The following is a 24,925-nucleotide window of genomic DNA, read 5'->3' as shown; positions in this document are numbered from 1 at the left end:
AAGTGTGTATAATGGTGTATTTTTACAAGTAAATCTGCAAACATTTTAGTTTTATTGGGTTAGGGTTAGGGTTAAAAGTCCTTTCTCAGTGTATGTGAGCTGGAGGTCCAAGTTGCATATTGGACCATGATTTAAAATGGTCTCAGATTAAAGTACAGAGAACATTTCCCCTTCAGCAGATGAATCTCAAACTCAACTTTATTAGCCAGCCTTCAAAAATATAATTTGTTCCAGCAGGATAGAAATAATAACTAATAATAATAATAACAATTGGGATAAATGTGTGTAGAGGTTGCATTAGTGACGACACTGGAACCCATGCTGGATTTGAATGCAGGTGAGAAGTCACACCTGATCTTCTGCCAGGTTTGAGGCTGCAGAGGTGTGAACGAGGCCGCGTGTTTCTCACCTCTTGGTGTAAAACGCAAACAATGCAGCCGTTGCCCGGTCAGAGTGAGGGATTTAGCAAGTGGCGGATTGTTGAATGGGAGCGAGCAGACCGCTGGCGCTGGTGAACAAACAGAGCAGCCACATCAAAAGGCGGAGGGCGTGAACAGAGGCTGGGCTGCTGACGATGAGGTCGGACAGTCGGGACATTTTTCTACACGGAAAAGCCTGGAGGATGATGATAGTAAAGAAACCTATTATAATGCTAATCCACTTTATTCATTTAAATAAATTGTTACATGGAATATTTATCATCAGCGGGTTAGTAATTTACACTGAGGCTGTAAAAAGATCAGGATTTACATTCAGTGGAGCACATGGTTGAATTAAATTACAAACATTTTAAGGGTATTTTTGATTGGGACAGTGGTTCCCAATGGATTGGAGGGTCAACATGATAGAGGTGCAGAACAAAAGCCTTCATCGTACATTAAATTACACGATCTTTTCAAACCTTTGTGAATTTAATCTCTTTTATTTTAATCAGGATTCTTAAAAAATTTCAATTAAAAGTGAGAGAAAGCAGTTTTTGGTTAACACCCACAGCTATATGAAACTTGGTGACGATGAGTCGCAAGTTGATCTTTTTCAAAATCACTATTTATATATAAAAAAACAGGCAGTTGCATATCTGTGAAACTAAATCTAGAGGATAATATGTTACTGTGAGAAAACGTGTAACATTTCCAATATGGTCTCTATATAATAAAAGACATGTGACATAAACATCTCATTTATATTTAAAGCAACAGCTTGACATTTTGTAGATGACTGATTCCTCTTTCATACCAGTAAATACAAAGCTGGCAGCCGGTTAGCTTAGCATAACGATTGGAAACAGGGGAAGGCCGCTGCCAAGAAATAGTCCCACTTAAAATGACGCATTTACATTTCAGTTTTTGTACATGAATGACAAAATAAAAGAATTTCCCCAAATGTCTAACGCTTCCTTTTAATGATGAATACTTGTTGTTATTGTCTTTACTTCACCTTGCTTCTTTTGTGAGCCAGTAAAAACAGAGAATGACATGTCAGGCTCAGTTATATTGACATTTAAACAGGTTTACTGGGCTGTAAAGAATCACAGCACATGAGACGACTCCATAGGTAGGCTACTCGTAAACTTCACATTGTTACACGACAGAAAGTATTTCGTTTTCCTCAGATCTTATACTGAAGCCCGTAAAAACCAAGTATCAAATCTTAAATACATCTATACATTCATGACTGCATAAGCAAAACAAGGGTAAAGTTCAGAGTTGTTATGTTTACACTCACAAACTCAGATAACTTGTGTGTTCATGGTACTCATCACTCTCTCCTGGTAAGCTGACTGAGTTTATTACAAACTTCAGAAAGGTGATTTCCCTTCCAGTATTGCATTACAGCTAGTGTGCGTGATAGATAATAAAATGTCGTGTGATAAAGAGTTTCTCTTTCTAGAGTACAGACACCAAAAACCAGACATTTTGGGTAATAAAAAAAAATCCCTGAAATGTACACCACTGTACAGACAGGAATGATGAGTGCATTGGTTGAGTGTACACATGGCCCACAAGTGTGTGTTTGTGTGTGTTAAATGTGTCCTGTATATGATGAGGTGGCACGGTGGTGGGAAACTCAGTCATCCTTAACCGATCTGGGAGTGAGAGTTTACAGTTTTCCTTTGTTTCCTGGTTGCTGGGTGGGCATCACCGGTTCATTTATTACCTGAAGTCATGTAGTAATTCTGTGTGGGATGTGGAGCATGACAGCGCGTTCCTGTAGCTCAGAAGAAAAAGGGAGTGGGAGTTGACAGAGGTTTATTTTAATGAGGTTTGTGTTTGTTTAACCTCCTCACTTCTCTTCCAGATACAACCCCGGCTTCACATGAAAGCGAGGGAAAGAGAAAGTCAGACAGCTTGACCTGGCACAGTCGAAAACAGTTGTGTTTTGAGCGTTTGAGTGTGAATGGGGGGGGGGTTAAGAAAAGTGACGGTGGCAGAAGGGTATCCAGTCCAGTGAGCATGACTAACCACTCAGCTGACCACATCCAAAAGTTTCTGCTGGGCTGACACAAGTGGTAGGGGTGTAGTGTGAAGTCAATGACATGAACCAACACCTGCTCTGAGGACAAACCTGGAGACTGAACTGAAGTTGGCGGAAAATCAAATGACTACTCGGTTGCCCTAGAGCAAGGCGCTTCTTCAGATACTTTACTGCCAGGATACTATAGTGCGTGTTTAAAGGGACAGCTACATATTTTGGGAAATACTCATACATACTTGGGAAGATTAACACCACTCTCATGTCTGCAGAGTAAATATGATCAGGTGTCTTCAACGTTTTTCAGGCCAAGGACTCCCAAACTGGTGTAGCGTGGTGCAGGGACCCCCTACTGTAATTTCTCTGACTGTAGGTGTGTGTCGCCACCCTTCGTGAAGTACAACGGAGGAGGGAATGTGATATTGCAACCCCTTGTTGAAGACCTATGCGCTACATGGTTAGCCTAGCATGTAGACTTGAATGAGGGGGAAACAGCTAGTCTGGCTCTTTCCAAAGCTAATAAAATCTGTCTACCAGCACTTCTAAACATCACTAATTAACTTGTTATGTCTTGTTTAAAAATCTGTACAAAAACCCAAGTGTAAAAACAGCAATTTGCTGTTTTATGGAGAGTTATGTGCCAGACTATTTCTTGGCCTTGAGCGGTAACATCCTGGAGTCTCGGCTGGTTGCCTGGCAACAGCTCCCAGCTAAAAAATAGTCCCACATGTAACCCTCCTCCACCCCCCCCTATAAAAAAGCAAATTGTTGTTGCTACACTGTGGTTTTTGTACGGATTAAACAGTATATAACGTGTTGAGTTGGGAAGATGTTGTTATCTTTGCACAGAGCAGGCTGCATTGATTTCATGGAGAGGATCATTCAAGGTTAAACAACTTGAGTCTCATTTATGCAATTTCCGTCTCTATAGACTATGATCAAATTTTAATTGCTAAGATTTGGTAACAATGGCGACATTGTTTAAAAAAAACAAACAAACAGTCAAGACATGTTGTAGAGATGTTTGGAGATGAGTAGGCATATCTATGTTGTTAAAAACCTGTTTCATTTGGTTTCTTACAGCATGCAACATATTTGTTCTGCCTTCCCAGATGCCAGCAATTACTCTGCTGAGAAAAATGTCATTATTACCAATAAAAACCATCGGCAAAAGTATGAACATAAGTTCACTCTCCAAGTTGTAATAAAACCTAAAAGAGAAACATTTTATAAACTACAATAACTGGACATTCTGCAGGAAAACACCTTTTTCACAAGGCAATACATCTGTGGTGTGCTGTGGTTAGGTTTGGTTCGTGTGTGTGTAAGTGACCTTTGTGAGAAGTGTGAGGAGCTCATGTTCAGAGGAAATGCTTTCACTCTCGGAGTAAAACACCCCGGCCCGGCTTCAACGTAATAACGCGCTTCACTTGTTTGTTGGGACTCTTAAGAAAAACACACGTTTAGTAAACATCTGCCAGCGTGAAAGATTTATTCAGTGTGCAGCTTTTTCACAAACATACAACAGTGTAAAGTGACAGAAAAGACATATGTGGAAGACAGAAATGTGGTTTTCTTTTAATTAACTATTGCAAAAACTCTTTCACCTCATTGTGGTTAGACTTCATTTTCACTATATCACACATTCTGTATTCTGGCTCAGTACTCTCATGATCCCAGCAATAACAGATTCATCAAGATGAGAACATTTGAGTAGACTTCTCCAACGGCAGTGTGTAATACAGAAACTCTGCACAGACAAATTGCTCACTCGCTATTACTGTGACAACATCAAACAATACAGGTAAGTGAAAAGTGCTGAACGTAGTGGACATGAAAGTGATCAGCATTGTCCCTTCAAGCAGACCAGCATGGCAGTTGTAAAACTAGGTACTTCCCAACCACAATGTAGATCACCACGGGGGCCCATGCAGGGTGTATCTGTGTCCTCTCAAAGAAAGGGGGAAGTAGGTAGTATTAAAAACCATGCAGTATGTCAGTATGTGTGTGTGTGTTCCATTGAGAGAGTGAAACCAAATCCATCACTGACTGCTTCCACCTTTGCATCCTTCCCATTCAGATCAGTATCTTCAGTAGTCTATAAGCACGACAGCTGCAGTAAGACGTGGGACTGCAGGAGGGTCTGCAACAACCACCCAGCCTGCAAAACAGAGCGAGGAAGATGTTTAAGTGAAAAACAAGGACTTATATACTCTGAATAAAAGTAATAACACATACACGACATCATCTACAGTATACAACGTTAACATTAGCTGCCCTAAGTTACTGGTCATTCCTGACCAAGCTGAGCAAAGAGGGAGAGTTTAACGTTTCATATGTGGGAGGAAGATTGTATCATGTCGTCTCATAAAAGTTGTTTTAAAGCTGCAATAAAAAGCGTCATGAAGGCTATAATGTTCAGTTGAAACTGTTATAGAGAGGTGTTGGTCCGACTGGTTAGTCTGGAGGATGTAGCATGTGTTATATGAGAGGTGCGTCTAATATTTAATGCCCTCATTGATATAAACGTAGTGGACTAAATATTAGTACTCTCAGTATAACGCAATACAGTTTGACAGCACCCCAAACTGAGTGTATATTCTGTCGCAGTTTGTTCCCGCTCATCATTCAAGCCATATGTGATGTATATATATACACATTCAAACCCCAGACTCTGTGGTAAATGTCCCGTGTGTCTTTTTAAAACACATTTCCCGGAAACTCAGCCCGACGTCTTTGTTATCTCCGAGAGTTTAAGTTATGAGGGCTTTGAACCTGTTGTTTTTTTTTAAATCTATGCTCATTTTTGGCTCGCTCCCAAACTGTAAAAAGTTCATAGTAGCTTCTGGTTTCAAAGAAGGGGCACTAATGTTGTAATGCACGACTCTGCTTTCAACTGGTGTTTCTCTGTGATGGCTGAAGTCCTCCTCCACTTCCTGTCGCTGCACCTGAGCTGTGTGTGTGTGTGTGTGTGTGTGTGTCTGTTTGGGAAAATCCCTCTGGAATGCGTACATGCAAAACATGTAATACGGCGCCTCAGGTTCAGGTAACAACACCACAGATTTGGTGGTAAGTGGAAAAAAAACTAATAATATTATCCATTACATGTCAAAACTAGCTATTGTTTCATGAAGGAGTCTTTAAATATAATGCTAGAAATGTGTCACACACAAGGACGCTCTTAAAAAGAAGCCGTCACCATATTTTAACCTTGAATCAGAATTAAGAGTTGTCTTGATATACAGCGACGCACCATTTAAAAGGCAGGGTTTGGTTAATAGTGTAAGAAATAAACATCACTAAAGCACTCAGAAATCTGACACCATTTTAAGGGACTCGTGTGCAGAAACAGTAGCTCAATCCTGTTTTCTTCATTTTATATTATTTTCTGAACACTGCTGGTCACAAAAAGAAGATTTTCAGCGATGAGAGTCTTCTTGCAGCAGGAAGCATATCAACCTTTGGGTGCATAGGGACCTAACAATCCATTTAAAGAGGCTCTGCGTAAAGAGGTACTGCTGGGATTGAGCATTGTAGTCCCATAATGGTTTGGGGATTTGTGAGAGACAGATAAGAAAAAAATAATAATCTAAATTGGGGCAATAGAGGACAAGATATCCTGACTTTTAGTCCATAGTTTTGGAAAGCTACAAAAACACAGAATCCTACAAAAAAAGAAAAGGAAAATGGAGTGAAAACCAATAAAGACTTTAAAAACAATCAGCCTTTTACAATATATTCAAAAAGGCCATGTCTTTCTGCTGCTAACAGATGTGGGCCTTCAAAGAAAATTCATTTCTAGGAGGTGACAGAAAATTGAAAGAAATGTGGGCGTGGTTGTAACCAACACGACTCAACTGGCACCGTGCCCCCCCCCCCCCCGCTGCCTGCTCACGTGATCTCACTCTATTTGTGGGGGTTCGGTATCTGTGCCCGGCTGAAACTGGCATTGAGATTAAATCTGCTCGGTCACATGAACCTTTACAGTGTGCAGCAGCTCTTATGGACAGACGGCCGCTGCACACTCATATCTCTTCTGCACTTTCATTTATGCACCACTGCTATTTATACATCATAAGCAGCAACTACATAAACTGCTGCCAAAACACTGAGGCATGCAGAAGAGCTTTCTGACATTTCCCACTGTGACTTTGGTTCGCTGTGGGAAATCCCATTTCATCTGATGCTGATTAAAACGGGTCACTTGATAACGACGGCGCTCGGAGGGATAGTCTCGTCTACAATAGGTCACAAAGTAAACTGGCTGGCTGCAGTCTATAAAAAAAACTCTAATGAAATGATACCAGCAGAATTTCTCAGAAGTAGACGCAACACATTAGACTGGAATAACCATCCAACATCAATTCAAATGTAACTGTATCATTTGAAAGATGAATATGGTCAGAGGGGCAAAGAATGTTCCGGAGCAAAAGTACAAAAATAAAAAAAGAGGTGTGTGTGTGTGTGTGTGTCTCATGATGCTGTGTGTCCAATATCTACATGCTGGCTTCTTCCCAAAAAATCCATCCTTAAATAAAGCAATAAATTAACATGTCTGATTCTTCGGTACACATCTATACACAGACACACCGTCTGTTCACACCTCCCTTCAGCCTCCTCCATCTCGCGAACGTTTTTATTGTCAACTTTATCGCGGCCCATAAACACAACATGTTAACCAGCGGTCATTCCCAAGCTGTTGCTCGTTTGAGTCAACATACAAGGTTAATGCTTTAGTCGTTGTTTCACGGAAACTCAGATTACATCGTAGGCATACACACTGAAAGATGTACACACTCTGGAGGGCGTTTTGGAAAAAGCAGCATTTTTAGTCTGGAGAGAAAAGGATGCGTGGACAGCGTGGAGTCTCATAAAGCCACTGAACGTTACCCTTCACCGCGATGAATCATTGGTTAATAAATCGCGGTGGACATAAGATCTGCAATGAGCTGCATCCAACTAGTTGAATGAAAGCAAACGCCAGCCCCTTCGAGTCACCGGTTACTAAACTCGTTGAACTCCAGCTGCTTCAGATCTCCGCTGTAACGGGAACCATCAGGAATGTGCAGCAGTGTCGATGCCAGCAGCGGCTGCTCCGACGATGATCTGCGACCCGTCTTTTATCGACAACAAGCTCATTACCCGAAAACCTCTTGACCGGACTGACAAACACAAGGGCAGTCGGCAGAAACGTTCCTGGAGGGAGGTTGAAGGTCTGACCTTGACTGTTCTGGGGTTTTAAAGACCACCCGGAGCTCACTGACCACCACCATGAGATCTCAACACTCCTGTACACTTAGTCAGACACACTTATTAGTAGGCACCAGGGTCCGACTTCTCAAGCTGCACATGAGCGCACTGGTTTCAGAATATTCTTGTGACGTTCATAACATTCATGCGTCTGAAAGTAGTCTCGAATGCAGCAGGGGAACCAAGATCCTTTACGCTGCGTAATGCTGAGTTCAGGGCCTTCTTCGAAAGCTTGAGTTCTCATTTGCAATCTGTATTTCATATTTCAAAGATTAACCCACTGACATGCTGACCGACAGGCAGCTGCTCAAGAGGAAAGCCAGCAGGCAAAAGAGGAGCAGCACGGTAATGGGGCACTTCCTAAAATCCTCCATTTACAAAGCGGAGATTTCTCCACAAACTGGGACCCTGTTATCCAGTGGAAGTGTGCTGCATCTTTCTCTGCCAAACCAGAAATAAATTGGCACCGATTTCTCAGCTACTCTTTGTAATGAGTCAGCATTGCTAATGTCTCTCTTCACACAGCTGCTCGCCTCATAAAAAGTCAGTTTTTTGTTGCCAAGGACCACACATATGAAAAACCAAGGGGGGGCATTTTAGTTGTCTCTTCCTGCCTCTCTTTCAGTAATCTGAATAGATACAAATGAGGCAACAGGAAGTAATGAATACACCTTTTTTATTTCTTTGAAAACAGTTCAATCACATAGAAACTAACAGCTGATGGAGCAGCGTGTCAAATCAGGCTGCTATCAGGTTCAAGGTGCAGGGAGAGCCTTCCCCTACTCCATGTCCTTTTTACACTAGGAGCCAGTGAAGTCATCACAGCTGCTGCGGCTCTCCCATAGAGGCCGAGTGAAAGGTCGTCCCTCCAGCTGAGGGCTGTAAATTCAAGACGTAAAACGGGCAAGACGTACGCTCCATTCAACAGGTGCAAATCCAGAATGAATGCTCACACATTTTTCTTTCCTCTGAAGGAGCGAGGACAAAGAGGAGCGAGACAGGAGCATTCAGCCCGGAAAACGTACGATGCTTAAACGGCCTTAATTACAACAATGATAGCCCTTCATGATACCGCTGCAAATTAAAGAAGGCGGACAGAAACTTGGCTCGTTTCACTCATTTTGAAGCTATAGTTTGTGTGTGAATGCAACATGTGAGCGATGTAAACAATCAGACACCTATATCTGACACACAGCATCCACGGTCACATGAGCTGCAACTAATGAAAATAATGAAATGAAATATTGACCATTGTTGTATTTTCCGCCAGGAAACAAGAGATGAATAATGTATGAATGCTTATTTTCTAAATCTAAATCTTTTTGCTGAAAGACATTTCATTTCCACATCACTTGACACGCTCAACCATTACTCTAAATAGGTTTGCACACTTTATATATCAGTTTGTTCTGTGTGAAAACATGTTCAAAGTGATGTTTTATAAGCTTCTGTGAGAAAATAGTGTTTATTTTTATATAATGGGCGGTACTGAATCTAATGTTAATCTTAACTACAAGGACACTTGGAGAGCGCAGACCTCCGCCAAGGCCAAGGCTGCATTCACATGCTCCTCGGATGGTCCTATTTCCTGAGTTGATTGTGTTCGTTGGCTTTGAGTTATGTGGAAACAACATGGATGCTACAAAGAAGATGTGTTGTAGGCGTGTTTCCAGTATTTGCACGACATTCAGGTAAACCCTGAAATGCGTATTAACATTTTTGAGTTGTACTGAGTCAGTTTGTGAGATCATTCCAACACAACCTGAATGCAGCACAAAACAACCTATTTCACAATGTTAACAAAAGTGAAATTTAGTTTGTGTATCCACCACCGTGACTTGGATTCTTCTCCAAAATGTATTTGGTTCTTCCTTGGCACATGCGACACCCTTCCAAGTTTCATGAAAATGAGAGCAGGACTATTTCTGTAATCCTGCTGAAGGTCCAACGGACGAAAAGGACAAACTGAGCCAAGCGGCAGTAATACAGTTTGTGGATTTGTCCCTGATGACTAAATCATCAAAACTTCCAATGAAACTTCACAAACCTTTAGCATCATTTACTTCTTGGCTGCACAGTGAGTATTCTCCAAACACTCACATTTGGCTAAATACAAGACTTCCCTCAGTCCACACTGCTCGATCTTCGCTCATTAGCTCACTTCCTAGTGCAGTTTTACTATATGGCTCCCAGGCATCACTCTTCTTCAATTGAGTGACTTCCTCAATAAACTTCACATCACATGGGATGGCGAGATAAAGAGATGGGAAAGATGCATGACGTCCGCGTCATGGGAGAACTGGAGACGGTAGTGTTGTTGCAGAGTTGATCATGTGAGGGTTAGACATACCGTACATTGACGGTATAGAAGAGTCGACTAAACCATTAATCAGATGAAGTTTTTTTTCGAGCAAATACTTGTTGGTTTCCGGCTTCCTGACTGTAAGAACTTTCTCGTCTTTGTCTTACACTCTTGCAACTTAAATATATTTGTATTCTGGACCGTCAGAGATGAAGTTAACCATTTAGCCTCTGGAAATCTTAGCTTTTCACAATTCTTCGACCCTAAACAGACCAAAGAATCACAATAAATGTTTATATACTAAACTAAATTCATGAACTTTGGGTTTGATTGCCTTTAACAAGGGGTTTTAGGTGATTCGGCATCCTTATTTGCTTTGTTTTTTTTAGCCACTTTGAACCCAGACCCAGGCGGACATTCCCATATGGTATGAACGCAGCATGAGTCAAGACAGCCAGTTCTCCAGACCAATACAGGAGCAGCAGGTATTCTAACATGTGTAAACCAAGGTGCATGTATATCCCCGGGAAAATACTGTGTTTTTTAACCAAGTGAGACAACAAACTTCTACTAAAAGTTACTTTTACTCAAGTCTAAACCTACCTGGGTAAAACCTAGCTTGAGAACAGTTTACTAAAGAATTACAATCATGTAAAAATATCCCCAGAAGAAACTATTGTAGCTGAATACAGGGCTAAATACAGTTACTGTACTATGTGAAGGACGCAACCATTTAAAAAGGCAGTCCAAGGTCACATTAGGTCATAAACTAACTTGATAAACCACCGGCATTGTCCACAGTGTCCACTGTTGTCCTAACTTCCTCTGAAAATGAGTACATTTGTGTGAAACTGGTATAACGGCACAGAAATAGAAGAGGCTTATGACTCCTATAGACAGAATGTCATGCTCGTCCTGCTGATATAAGAACGACTGTTCTCTTCAGCATTCATGGAATTTCACCCTGTTTATTCTTCTTTCATCTTCACTTCCAGCCATTGAGAAGCATCCCATAAATCTAATAACCCAACAAACCAGGCCTCACATTAGCAATCTGATGGGAGAGTGTTTATTTCCTGCTGTAAGAATGACAGCATTATCGTCTCTGAAAATCAAGAAACACATTTCATTTGGGTCTTTCCACTTTCTTAGCTCCTAATTTGTTGTATAGCAGAAGTAAAAGTCCACATTAATTGAGGTTTAAGGTCCAAATGCACTTCTTCCACCTCAGTACTTTTTAAACTTCAATTGAAATATTATTTTATGGGAACGTTCTTGGTCTTTGAAGTTCATCTGTGTTTCACTGACAGCTTTGACATTTTCCATGAGATCAGTTGACCCAACCGTGAACCATCTGATGCTGTACATAATGAAGATATATCTGATTTATCTAAATGTCACAAGGGATTTGGTGTAGTTATTGTGCCTACAGGGCAGCAACCGATGCTCCGCATGCTGAGAAAGAAACAGTCGAGACATGTACTTGAAAGATACCATAGTGACACATAACAAAATGAACTTCCAAGAAGATCAGAAACTATATATAATAACTGGGGATAATTACAACTCTGCTTATTTGAGGTAAAACAGTCCAAGGAGGGAAAACAAACATGTTGTCACCATTTAACATGCAAGTTTATGAAGGAATTAAAATGAGAAAGTGTAATTGTGTCACATAAACTGACCTTTCTGCGCAGTCTAGACAGTGGACACCAGTCTTTGTTTTCCAGCAACAGCGACCAAGCTCATGCCTAAAATGATCTCTGACTTTTCACCCTGCGTCCAATCCCTTGTAATCCTTTCTCTTACACATCCCAGTATGCCTGTCATTTTGAGGAATAACCAATAGCTAACCTAGCTTTACAGGATGGCCGAGTTTAAATCTGAGGCACATTAATCAACAACCGGTCGTGGGAAACTCAAGGGACAAACTGGAAGCTTTGGTGTCCTACATTAAAGGACGGGTTTGTGATTAATTGCTGCCCTTTCACTATGAAACTGTAGGTTTAGCTGTGAAGTTTCTTTATGGACATTCAATTCAGCTTCTTCTATCTGGGTTCCAGAAGTTGGAGCATGTCCCACCCATTCATTTCGTCCCGCCGCCTTTGAACTCGCTCAAACATGGAAGGCTAAATATTTACACGTCGGCCCTTGCTTGTTTAATGTTAAAGGCACACTCACACAGCAGAGTAAATGAATGAAAAAGCTTTAGACAAAACACCTCCAGCGGCTGATGAGTACCAGGCCACTTTTGCAGCACAGGTCCCATAGGTTCAACCTCCTTTTCAGGGCATGGGAGGCATGGGCCCAGGGGTCTGCACGAGGGGCTCAGCGGAGAAGCACAACCCTGCTGACACTGCTGTCTCTGTAAAAAAGAGGCGATCTGTGCATTTAGAGTTGGCTGAGGCCCAAACAGATTAAAAGGAGGTGAACTGGAATACAATGTGAGGGGTATCACAGACAATGAACCATCTAATCAGCTGCGAGCGTACCATTCATCACAAAAGAAGGTGTACAAAAGGCATTTACTTGCACTATTATTATTTTTTTGTAATTGACCATTCTGTAAACCCCTCCCGCGGACAGCGGTTGTCCAAACATAGCTTAGCAATCGTAACTAGCTGCTTTCAAGCATAAATAAAACAAGCGTAATAAAACAGTTTGTCTGCTCTGTTAGCGGAGTCTGTTAGCATGTTGGGCTAATTAGCTTACTATCCGCAATAGTAACCAAACGGAGCGTTACTTCCAAGGTCGAGGAGCATTAACTGCCTGTGCGGGAACAGAGCACTAGGCGTATCAACATTAAACCCCGTCACCTGTAGTTAGTGAATGTCAGAGGTGTGAAAATCTCTTGGATTTAGAGCTTTAAGCCGATTCCTTCTGTAGTAGTGCAACCAAAAATGCCTCAACGACATTTTTCAGCCAAAATAAAAGCCTCGCTGAGCCAAAATGTGGTGGGAAGAGAGTTTTGGCTATATTTAAGACGTGTGCTCCAGGAAACAGCGAGACAGGATTGAAAGAACGAAGGCCAAGTGAGCAGCAAAGGGAACGAGCTGCAAGGGCAGGATAGACTCAACTCTCTTGCTCTTAATCCTTAATCAGTTTACATAGAGATCTAGCTTATTCTCTCAAACTCAGCATCTGTTTTACTCCCCACTGAGAAGGAGAAGTGTCCGAGGTTAACTTACAGTAAAACAAATCAGGGGAAGGAAGCCGTTACTAATTGATATCAGCTAAATCTGTCACAAAGGGCACAGCCTTGAATCAATGTAAGGACCTGTTATAATACGTATATATATATATATATATAATTCCTTTATATTCAGTCAAAACACCCATGTATAATGGCATGCGATATAGTCCATATTATAAATGATTCATGTAATGTTACAGAGTGAAACGAAGCAATCTTAAGCCTGGGGACTAAATCTAATCTGTGGTGAATCAGCAGCAACTGAAAAAGTCCCGTCCTGCTTCTCCCCGATAGTGAAAAGAAACAACAGCCATCAGCAGGAAGTAGGAAACAATGTTCAATGTCACCACAGAGGAGAGAGGAGGATAAGACATGTTCAATTCTCAAATATCTCAGGCTTAAAACAAAGGATTCCTTCATTGGTTACAATTAACAGGGAGTTTCAAAACTGTCTTCTGGATCCAAGATGTAGAATTCATCATGAGTCTGAGACAAACAAAGACAATCTGTTGTGTGAATGAAAGGCTCAGGAGACATGGCGGAGCACAGACGCTTCTGGGACGAAACATTTTTCAGTCTGGTGCTGCATTTGTGTAATTTGGCAGAAGCTGATGATTACATTTACAAGTACATAATGTTATTCAGACAAGAAGAAAAACACATTCTGGCACAAAAACACACAATGTTTAATTGGCTGTTTTACTTCTACTTTTACAGCGTTTGGATCGACCACATGCTACTCTGACCCGAAACTGTTACTGTCTGAAACATAATCCTCTGGGGAGGTCTCAGTCAATAGATTACATATATCATATTTACATATGGTGGAGAGGGCTGGAAGGTTTTCAAAGAAACGGATGTCTAAAACTTAATTTAATGTCGATCAGTCACATTATGATCAGCACCAATCCAGCATATCGGATTGATGTTTACATGCGAGTTAATTTGACTGATCATTTCGTCCACACAATGTAAGAAAACAAACCAACAGTGTAAAAAAATAATCAATTTAATATGATATAAAAAGAGAAAAGAAGATAAACGTTTACATTTGAGGAGCTGGAACAGCAAATGTTTGTAATTTTTGACCAATAAAAGATTTTCAGTCAACTAATTACTCCTTTTACCACTAACACCGCATAGTTTACGTGAGAGACAGTCCCCAAATATGTCCAGGTTGCCCTTTAAAGCGGACATGAAATGGGATTCTAATGATGCGGACTAGTGTTGTTTAGAAGACAAACTGCACTATAGCAGCATACATATCACTTCTGCACTAAAATACACTAAAACCTGAGTAACAATCTGTCACTCTCCCAGTGTGGCGTCCTCCTGCCGAGTGAGAACACAAAAAGGAAAAGAGGAAATATGCCTGACAATACCGGGGTAATGAGCCGTTATTTTTTAGAGTAACTTTGTGAAGGTGTACAAGTTACAGAGGTCACCTGTAGGTCAGGTGGCTCCTGCTCAGGAACATGTTCACTGATTAAGATGAAGGATGCTGAGCGCATAAGGTGCAAACGAGCCGGGGGCCCCAGGGGGCCCATCTGTTGTGTGCAAATAAACGGGGGCTCAGTGAATGGGAAAACAGCCCTGCTCTTCCCCTGCGAAGCCCAGTAGACAGCTCCATTAATCAGGAGCAGGAAGAGCCTGCTGGGCTCTCAGTGACAAGTCAGCAGCAGTGGCACAAACTCTCCTCCTCCTCCTCACACTGTATCTCCATTAGAGGCTAGAGGTGTCAGCTGGCTGCTATTCCGCCCCTCTGTTGTCAGTATCGATGTTTTCACAACTGTCCTCCAAGAATAACTTAGAAAAGGGACATGGGAGGAGCTGGGGAATACTTTACGGGCCGCCATTGATCGCATCAATAAAAAAACATTTGTTTTAGGGGCTGGCTTACTGAGTGACCAGACGACTTTACACATTTAGTTGAGTTTGACTAATTATTATTCAGTAGTGATTGATTTATTCATTCGCAATCAGTCACACTTTACTGAAAATCACTTTATTGACAGGCTCGCACTCTGATCATTAGACATTATAAATAAAAAAGCATCTGAGGCGTCACCAGATCCTTAAGAGGAGAGACCCATTCTTTCAGATGTATGGATATATCTGATAATAAATAAGTATTGACAGGAGAAGAGTTATCCTGTATTATAGTTCTGTGCAATGTGGCATCTAATAAGCATTAAAAGGCATGGAGTAAAATTAGACTATGACGTTCGTATTTCATCTTCTCACCACTATCTTTTTGTAATGCAGTGGTCTATTTTCGATTAGAACGCGGCCTTAGCTCCATTTGGCAGACACGTCTCCTGCATCTCCAGCAGTAAGAAAAGACTTGGGGGGGGGGGGGTGAGGGTTATAGAGGAGGGAAGGGGTGAGAGAGGTTGCGGGCAGAGACAGTGGAAAGGAAGATGGAGGAGCACTTTAATAGTATGATTCAGCAGAGGTATCAATTCCCACAGATGGCAAGCTGGCTCCTATTGACTTACATAGGAGGGGAGTAAAGAGGCAATCAAAACCACCCCCGGGACAGACAGTCAGCACATCAAAAGGGAGCGGGATCAGTGTGTTCAAGGCTCCCCATCAGATCCAAGTGGAAAGGAACGAAGGCTGAGCTCTGTGAAGTGTGAAGTGAATGTACTTTAAAATGCTTCAAAATCGAATACATTTTAGCGATGCACAAAACCTTTAAATGTCACTGTAAACACAAACCTTAATGCATCTTTCCTGTCGCGAGACGATGCATAACTCTGACTGGTGTATTATGGGTTATCTTGCAGACTTCCTCAACTCTTTACCGCCTGCCTTCTTACATCCACACAGACAACTGGAGATCCTGAGTGACAACCCCAAGGCTGTCTGAAGGAGGGCCGAGCTGCATGTACACCAGGTGTCAGAGGATGTCCTGTGACACCTAAACACGCCGTGTGACAGTCGCAGACGTGCCTGCTGCCAGATTCGTTTGGAGGTCGGCAGCCTTCACACTTTCTTAACAGCCCACTTTGAATAACACAACAAGAGGAGGAGACAGAGAAAAGGTGAGAAAGTCGTTTCGACCATGACAGTGCCAGGCTCACTCCAGGAGGGAAACTACATTAACCTTTTGCAGGGACTTTTAATCAGTCTGATGAATTCTGCCAGACAGTCAGCAGCCTGACCTCCAACCCCTGATGAGTGATGGAGAAATTTGGCACCGACAAGACACTATTAATATTTAATTAACGGTGCTTTAATGATCATTAAACTGCATTGTGAACTCCACTGGTAACATGCGATCCTGTGTTGCTCTGTCTGCCTCTCTTGAAATAGATCATTAGTAATTAAACTAGAAACCATCTAGTGATGGGATCAATGGACCCCTTCCCCACTTCCTACTTCTGACGCCCTTGCTCGGACCACACCCCTCTTCCAACTCTGAAATGCAAAAACGTTGAACCTGGCAATGCAGCGTAATCTGACAATAATCAAACACTTATGTGGAAGAATGCACATTCTTGGGAAAATATGTTTTACCTTGAATCATTGAGATGGAGGATCGAACAATTGCATCCAGCCAAACAACCGTCAATGAGCCTCTACACCAGACCTTTGAGAAGAAAATGCGGGCAGCAACTCAGAGGTCTAGATTTCAGCTCATAAATGACATTAATAGTTACGTATTAAGCCGTAGAGGTTGACTGTCTTTCATCTGAAAAAGAAATCACTGATGCAGCCCATGAGAGACCTGGAGATTCTTCTTCCTTCAAATCAATATTTTCCAACTCCTCGCGGTTTCCCACAGTGCTACCTCTACCACATACGCCGCATGTATTACCACTTTATCCACAACAGTTTTGTAATCTTTAAGAGTGGTTTCCAACATTTTTTGTTTGTGACCCCTTAATAATAACCACTGCCTTCTGGCACTCCTCTCACACATGCTACCTCATGATTTCCTTGCTGTCATTGTCTACGGCTGTCAATCATCTTATCAGCTGGTCACATGTATCTAATAGCACAGCCCCTCACCTACATTATCATCTTTCTGCTGCTTGTTTTTAAGATTTTTTAAGATTCTCTCTCTGAATTTGGTATGTTCATGCTGCTGTTACGCGTTCCCCTCCATCTCCAAATCACCACCCTGTCTATACAGATTAATCAGCAGAATGATCAGCCACCACCAGTGTCTGGACTCAATGGGGGGATTTATCTTGTTGCTGCTCAGGGCGGATTTCTCCCGATTACAAATCTCCCCGTAGAGCGCCAAAGACTTTCTGTCAAGACCTGATTATCACATATCATCTGTTATAATAAACAATTATCTTTTCTTCATTCATTTGTCTCTTCTGATTGAAATGACTTTTAGAGGCATGAAGAAGTAAAACTATACAAAGAAAGATATATTTAAAAAAAGGTTTATCTATTTTGTGCGGCAACATTTATTTAAATGTATTTTCTGCCCTAGTAACCATCTAATGACCCTTCAGAATGATTGAGAAAGAGCCATTGAATGCCAAAACAAGGGGGTTTAGGAGGTAATTCTGGTAACATGTCAGATTACTCGTCGTCTGTGCAACGCATGTGGGCTTTACCTTTCACTGCCTATCTGTTTTTTGTGCCTCTCCTCTGCTCTGTCAGTTCAACAATGATTATTAAATGTGTGGGTATGTTTCCTTTCAAACTCAAAGTCCTTCCACTAGCACAGCGGCAGGACATATAAACACAGAATCTAGGTCAGTCAAACAGTTGTGTCTGTTCTCCACGTCTGAGGTAAACTGACAGCAAAATCAAACACATCGTTTGCAGAATGACTCATCTCACCCGGAGAACCTGGGAAGTTGCGCAGGGTTTGCCTTCATGCTACCGTTTGAGTGTGAATGTTTGGTGTAAGGGACCAAACATCTACCTGTCGGGCCGCACAGGCTGACTGTCTGACAGCAGCTGTGGATCACATTTCCTTCTCTCTTATGATTGATGGTTAACTCCAACCTCCTGTGTGTTTATAGCAGTGTGGCATAAACTGTGCCGAGCAAAGAAAGCAGGAAGACAGAGATGTCATGCGATGAATTCCATTAAATCCATTCTGTGAATTATACAGATAAAATACACGCCATGTTTCATATAATGGTACGGCCATAAAAAGGTACACGTAATATAAGTGTCATTCAGATTTTTCTATCTTTGAGGACACTTTGAGGAATTCAAGCGTGGCTCAAGAGGTTAAGAAACTCTTAAATGGATATGCCTATTGGACAGTGCTAAAGCCTAAATCAATTAAAAAATGTTAAAAGACACACATAATGTAGATTCATTATTGTGAGCTAACTAATTCTTCCATAGTGAAGAAAGATATTTTTATTTGACAATAACTTATTTTTCAAGTACACACTGGACACGATTATTTTAACCACAAAGAAACCTGACAAAGTTTAAATATAAATGTTGCTTGTTGTAGTTCTGGTTCTGTGAGGAACGTTTTAGATGTCTGAGAAGTGGAAGGAAGTGTTTGTTGATTGAAACAAATGTCTATTTTCCGTGAGCTTGAAGCTTAAAGTTTTTTTCTGTCCCAAAGGTGTGAAGACCCAAACGCAGAGCGGCAGACGAGGATGATTAACAAAAAACATCCAGTAACAAGGGTGAGACATGAATGACGAACAGACAAGGAACAAAGGGACAGACAGGTGTATATAGACAGACACTAATCACAAGGGAACGAGACACAGCTGGGGGAGAAAGGCAGGGTGAATGGACACAGGAGAATCAAATCAACAATCACAGGGAGGAGGGAAAAACACAAGGACAGGAAGTAATACAAGACATGACACTACGGGAAGGGAACATTTAAAAAATAAAACAGGAAACAGAACCAAGATCATGACAAAATGAGGGAGAGACAGCTCTTTTCTAACAAGACTGAGCGTCTACAGCTCTGTGAGGCTTTACTTATGCCACATTTCCACTGCATGGTACGGCACCGCTCTACTCAGTTCGACTCGCTCTTTTTTGGTTTTCCATTAGCAAAAGATGCGGAGAATACCGGGTTCTTTTTTTTTTGGTACCACCTCAGAGGAAGTTTCATGTGAACTGAACCAGAAATTCAGAAAATCATCTGATACCAAAAGGGAGTCATGTCGAGCGCGGTACCAAAGAGCGGGAACAAGACAAAAGGTAAAAGTGTGCTTTGAGCTAAATGCTAAAAGTTTGGGTGTAAGCGGTGAACCGACAGACCACTAGAGAGGCTTAAGGGGCAGAATAGTATGAGCACTCCCTGAACTAATTGCTTTACAGATGCAGTATGAATATTTATAATAGAAATAGCGACTTTGACAATATTAGGTTAGGATCATTTTCTATTCATATATTCAGTTTTAGAACTCCAGGCACATTGAGTTCTGTCCCAAATGCATAAAGAAGGTCACATGACATCAGTTTCATCGCATGGAGCGGTTCACAGCGGTGTGACTGACTGAAACATGGGTCTGAAATTTCATTTTCAGGGGGGGATATGTTAATGTACAGGACACTGATTGGTGAGTCCTTGGATAGTTTTTCTATTGAGGATAATTATTCTTGAACATGTGCACCCTTCTAGTCTTCCTGTCTCTTTAAACTCAACACTATTACTCTGTAACTTGTAAACAGAAGAAACAGACACCCATGTTTAGTCCCAAAATACAAACTTGGTATTCATGGTATTTTTGATATGCAAGTCACCTGCCCATGTCCAGAGCTATCAATCAAAACGAGCCAGTCCATTTTAGGAATGCATTAACACAGGACTTAAAGTGGTTTATCCTTCGATAGCAGTGTGCAGCTACAGCTAATGATTATTATTTATTGATAATAAAATGCCAATTTTTCCGAATGGTTGTCAATTCCTATTCTTTCGATTGATATACATGCCAATCTGTCATGTGACATGAATTAAAAACGGGAATAAAGTCTGTTTCAGCTGAATACCCAAGATAGTTACGTCAACATTTGAACTCCCTGCATATCTGCTGTTTACTGCAACATTCCTCTCCTCCACCAGGACTTGGCTTCAAAAACCAGCCCTCCTCTTGGCCTCCTGTGTTGAGGTCTGCACACACCACGCTGACGGGGAACTCCAGAGAGAGAATTAGCTCTAATCCAGCTGGAGCGTCCTGCTTTGATGAGGATCGTCGGTACAATATTGCATATGACGATGCAATCTGCTATGCACTGACGTCCCCTGCATGCAAATAGAAAAGAAGGGCTGACCAGATACAGTATTCAGGAGCTTTTCCATCGGTGTTGCATCTGAAAGTTGATATGTGACAAAAACAGAAGGCTTGCCAGAGAGACTTTCTAAGATACACCTTCGTGAGGTAATGTATTATGCAGTGGAGTTACACTATGCTGGTAGTCTGGAAGAACACATCAAGCCAAAAAAGAAAAGTTTTTAAATTAGAGCTTTAAATGTAGGCTATATATAAATATATATTTTTTTTTTCCACCAATCTTGGTTCCTTTCCTTTTCTTTATTAAATTGTATATCTAAAAAGCATATGAGGTTAGCCAATGACATAATTCACCAGAGGGACCAATACTGTTACGTAATAGCCAGACATGGCTGTGAGTGCGCCACACTACTGCTCCAAATGTCTCTTCCTGAGGCTCCATACAGCACAAAGGCCTACTTACTATTTAAATCTGAGAAAGTTAGTCCATTTAACGCTCAAGTACATTATTTGCAACAGTGACTACTAATCCCTACAAGGTAAAACATATGTTGATTTGTAACCTTAACAAAATTTGGAAGATATGGAATAAGATCCATTTACAAATCAAACTAAAATTAAATCTAGAGACAATCATGCGATGTGATCACACCAATCTTCAACCTCAGACTTCATTTTGATCTCAACTATGCACCTGTAAAGTTTCGTGACTGCATCCTGCAGCGCTTCTAATGCTATCGCATTGACACAATCTGTCCACAGACAGACAGAGAACTGATAATAACTCAGCAGGTTTCATAATGACAAACAAAAAAAAACGTTAAGATGGAGATCATGCGGTAATATTAGTAAGCTAGGATAAGTAGCTGTCTCTTTATGAGTGGCAGCTAGTTAGCCTAGCTTGCTAGCCTTCACTTTCCAAGTTGAATACAAACTTAACACGATGTGTCCTCCCAAATGTTGTAAAAAGGGACAGAGAGCTTAAATTGCAAACCAGTGCTAGCCTATACAGTACGTGCTTGTCTCAACGATCACACTACACAGGGCTACTGCAGTCGCTAGGGCACCACTTGTCTTGTGTCTCAACAATGGATCTCAAATATCTGTCAACTGTTGCCATGGGAAACGCCCACCAAGAGGTTTGAAGTTACATGCCGATTCCACAAATAGGCCTATGTCCAAAAAAGGTTTGTAAAATGCAAAAATAGGCACAGTAGCTGCAGTATCATCAAAGTTTTGTATTCTTTTAGAGACGAAACATAGACAATTCAAACTTTACTTCCATGTGGTGGTGTCGCATATAAAAGCACACGTGTCACATTCCTCCGATACTCTCACGTGGTAAAATAAAAACACTGTGCAGTCAAGATGCTGGCAGCCAAACACAGGTCATCACCGCCAATAAAAACACACTGACAGCTCAGAGACAGAAACAGAGCATGTAAATGTGGCGGCATATTCCCAAAGAGGAAAGTGATGTCATGTGATAATAATAATGCTGTAAAATGAGACGCAGCCAGAGAAGAAAAGTCTAGCTGGCGAGTGGCTACAGTCCTGACTTCAGGAGTATGAACTGCTTTAATCTATTCCAGCTCTGAAAAACACAGATTACATAAGAGCAGACCTCCATGTATTCCTGGGCCTCTACAGTATCTGAAAAGTATGTGTGCAGTCGTTGTGGCGAGGCAGTGAAGTTTGGCTCGGTGTAAGTTTGACTGGAAAACACACAGCTCTCTAAGATAGACTGTAACCCAACATTTACTGGAAAGTATCAGACAAGTAGAGAGCTGACGTAATCATAGCAATGCAGAAAGCAAAATTCCATTCCTTAGTCGAGGAATAGAAAATATCTATGAATGTGACTCCACTGTCTTCATCAATATCTCTTTCAAAAGACATCGTCAACCAGATTTTGTTTGTGTTCCAAGTTTATCAGATGCTTCTTTTTTTCTACATTTTTGCATCACTGCCACTTGAAAAGTGTTTTGGACTGTTGGTCAGGTAAAGTAAGACTTGTGTGGTCCTTTTTAACTACTTTCTGACATGTTATAGGCTAAATGATAAACTGAATTCATTACCAGATTAATTGATAATGAGAACTAATCGTTAGTTTCAGCTCAGTCCCAGTTTGTGCCTCTCGTGTGCGCATTAGTGTTACCTTTGTGTCTCGGAGTTAAGCATTCATTTATCTTGGATAAATAAGCTGCAATGTTTGAAACTTGAAAAAAAAAAAAAAAACATCCAAAAATGTAAAGATTAAAAAGATTTTGATTCTGAAAGTTTCCCAAATTGCAGATTTCCCAATCCAAACAAAGATTTGAGCAGGTGGCTATACCTGGAGAGGAAACAAGTTAATCTTGTTTGCTTGTGCAGCACTAAATGGCCCGACAAACCTCTACCTCAGGTACAGGAAAACAGTTATTATGCCTGAAGCTGAGCCAGTTTTGCTTTGAAAAGTTAAACTCGATTTATGTAATGAAGTATTATCAGGAAAAAGTCTGTCTCCCTTTTTTGTTTTTTTAAAGAAAGGCTCTTCAGATGCTCTCCATGACGCAGGAAGCATGATTTCTGCAAGAGTTTTGCAGGTGAAAAGACATTTAGCAAAACTTCCGTGTGTAACAGTGTAAAGCAGCCACAGAAATGTGGTTTTAAACAGCGGCTCTTTATAACCAAGACACGTACAAAACTTTCCCTTTTCACCCAAATCGAGCCCAGTCTTTTGATGATACTAGATTCTTTTTTAGCCCAAGTTACATCATCTCCACACAGGGATTCAGTGTTTTCCTGGACAAAAACTTCAGGAGGGTGGATGCACGTTGTCATGGAGGCTTGAACCCAGGTCAGCCAGTTACAGCACACTTTCCCTGCTCACAATACACCGCCCTGCCCACCCAGAAAGTCCACACAATGAATCCACACTAATCCCATCTTTTGTGGTCCTCCCATTTCTCAGTGTGGCTGTACCTCATGACTCCACCATCTCTGCTTAACTGCTCTCATATGCATAAACAACATATATAGTTTAGAAATCTTCTTTTGTTGCAGACAAACAAGCTCCACATAAAAGTGCTTATAAATTCAGATAAGGGCGCCGTGAGCACTACCTGATGCTATCACAGATGCCTTTTATCATCTTTTGTTGTTTTGTTATGTTGTGATCTATCACTGACAGCAGGGATAAAACAATGCTTGAAGCAGCTCTACATGTTGTGCTCCATGGAGAATAAAGGCTGGGAAAATATACAGTAATATAAAACATAAAGTAGCATCAACAATAGACTAACAGAACGTGCATACACACATCTCTAGCTGTATTAACAGGAGTTGGACAGACAATAGAGAAGCCAGACGAAAATAACACTTGTCCTGAGAACAATAGTTTCAGACAGGTTTTATATTCACGTCACATTAAACCTCTGCAAAGTCGTTCACACTCCCCACACTATTGCTCATTTAAATTAAGTTTACATCAGACACATTGAAAGATAAAGAGCTTTGACTTGATAATATCATCAGGTCTTATCAGTGATAATTAAACAACTACTTTAAAAATATAGAATGCAATCGATAGAAGACACATAAAGAGCTCTTACCGCTTCAACTTTAGTATTTGTTGCCGTTTTATCGCTTTTATATTCCTTTTTTTCTGATGATCAGTCGCGCGTCTCACAGACACAAATCTCGACCTCACTTCCATGTGCTCGCGACCAGGACCACGCGCTCAGGGGAGCGCACGGGATACGACGCGTGACGTCACGGCTAGACTGGAAAGTCTGGAAAGTCGGTCAAAAAATCCGTGCAATATCAACAATAATAAAGGTAGGCTTATGTTATAACTTTGCCTGTATACGACATGATATATAATGTGAAGTAAAGTATATGTGGTACTTTATTTGGAGGTTTTTTATTGCCTATTATTGATACATTTCCTCTAATAGTCACACGAAGATATATGTGTGTCTAATACTTTATAGAAATGATAGTTTCTTGTAAAAGATTTAACACACATTTGGACTGTGTAGATAGTCTGCATAGGTATAGATGCATAGATACATCTACATTAGACTAACCAGTTTTCTTTTCACACATCAACACTTTGACAAATCTCTTTTGAGATATGAAATGAAATTAAGGGATTATTTGATCTCACTCAGGATCAGCTTCATTGCCCAAGTATGTTTAACAATACAAGGAATTTGAAGTAACTTTCAATGTACTTACACGTCGTTTCAAGAACAAAACCATGTAGGAGTAAGTCTGTGTGCATCAATTGAGTCCTCATCAGTGTTCCTGGTGCATATCAATAGCAAAACAGGTCTTATTCATATCACTGAATTCCATATTTTGTCATTAAAATAGAAGTTAAGACACATTTTGGTGAAACGTGTTCACTTTAGCATCAGTAATATTGGATTATCTCCGATAACGAGCTTTCCGTTATGTTTAAATGTGTTGTAGTACAATATTAAATGCTTCTATGCATAAATCAGAGACCATGGTCTGAGCTTACCGTTTCTT

At 41.0% G+C, this 24,925-nt stretch overlaps 1 long non-coding RNA gene across 2 annotated transcripts; it reads right to left on the bottom strand.

Moving 5' to 3' along the window:
• Window positions 1–3,950: 3,950 nt before the first annotated feature.
• LOC115025545 (uncharacterized) lies at window positions 3,951–24,173 on the bottom strand. 2 transcript variants are annotated; one of them, XR_003834211.1, is made up of 5 exons: window positions 24,001–24,173; window positions 16,740–16,812; window positions 15,939–16,226; window positions 15,716–15,843; window positions 3,951–4,633 (listed from the first exon to the last, which is right to left on the bottom strand). It is a non-coding gene; the product is annotated as an uncharacterized LOC115025545 (long non-coding RNA). The 2 variants fall into 2 exon arrangements; XR_003834212.1 differs by lacking the exon at window positions 16,740–16,812.
• Between the last annotated feature and the right edge of the window lie 752 nt (window positions 24,174–24,925).

This window comes from Cottoperca gobio, chromosome 20 (assembly GCF_900634415.1).
Source record: "Cottoperca gobio chromosome 20, fCotGob3.1, whole genome shotgun sequence".
Lineage (NCBI taxonomy): Eukaryota > Metazoa > Chordata > Actinopteri > Perciformes > Bovichtidae > Cottoperca > Cottoperca gobio.
Note: the sequence above shows the minus strand (reverse complement) of the source record. Positions and strands in the feature narration are given on the sequence as shown.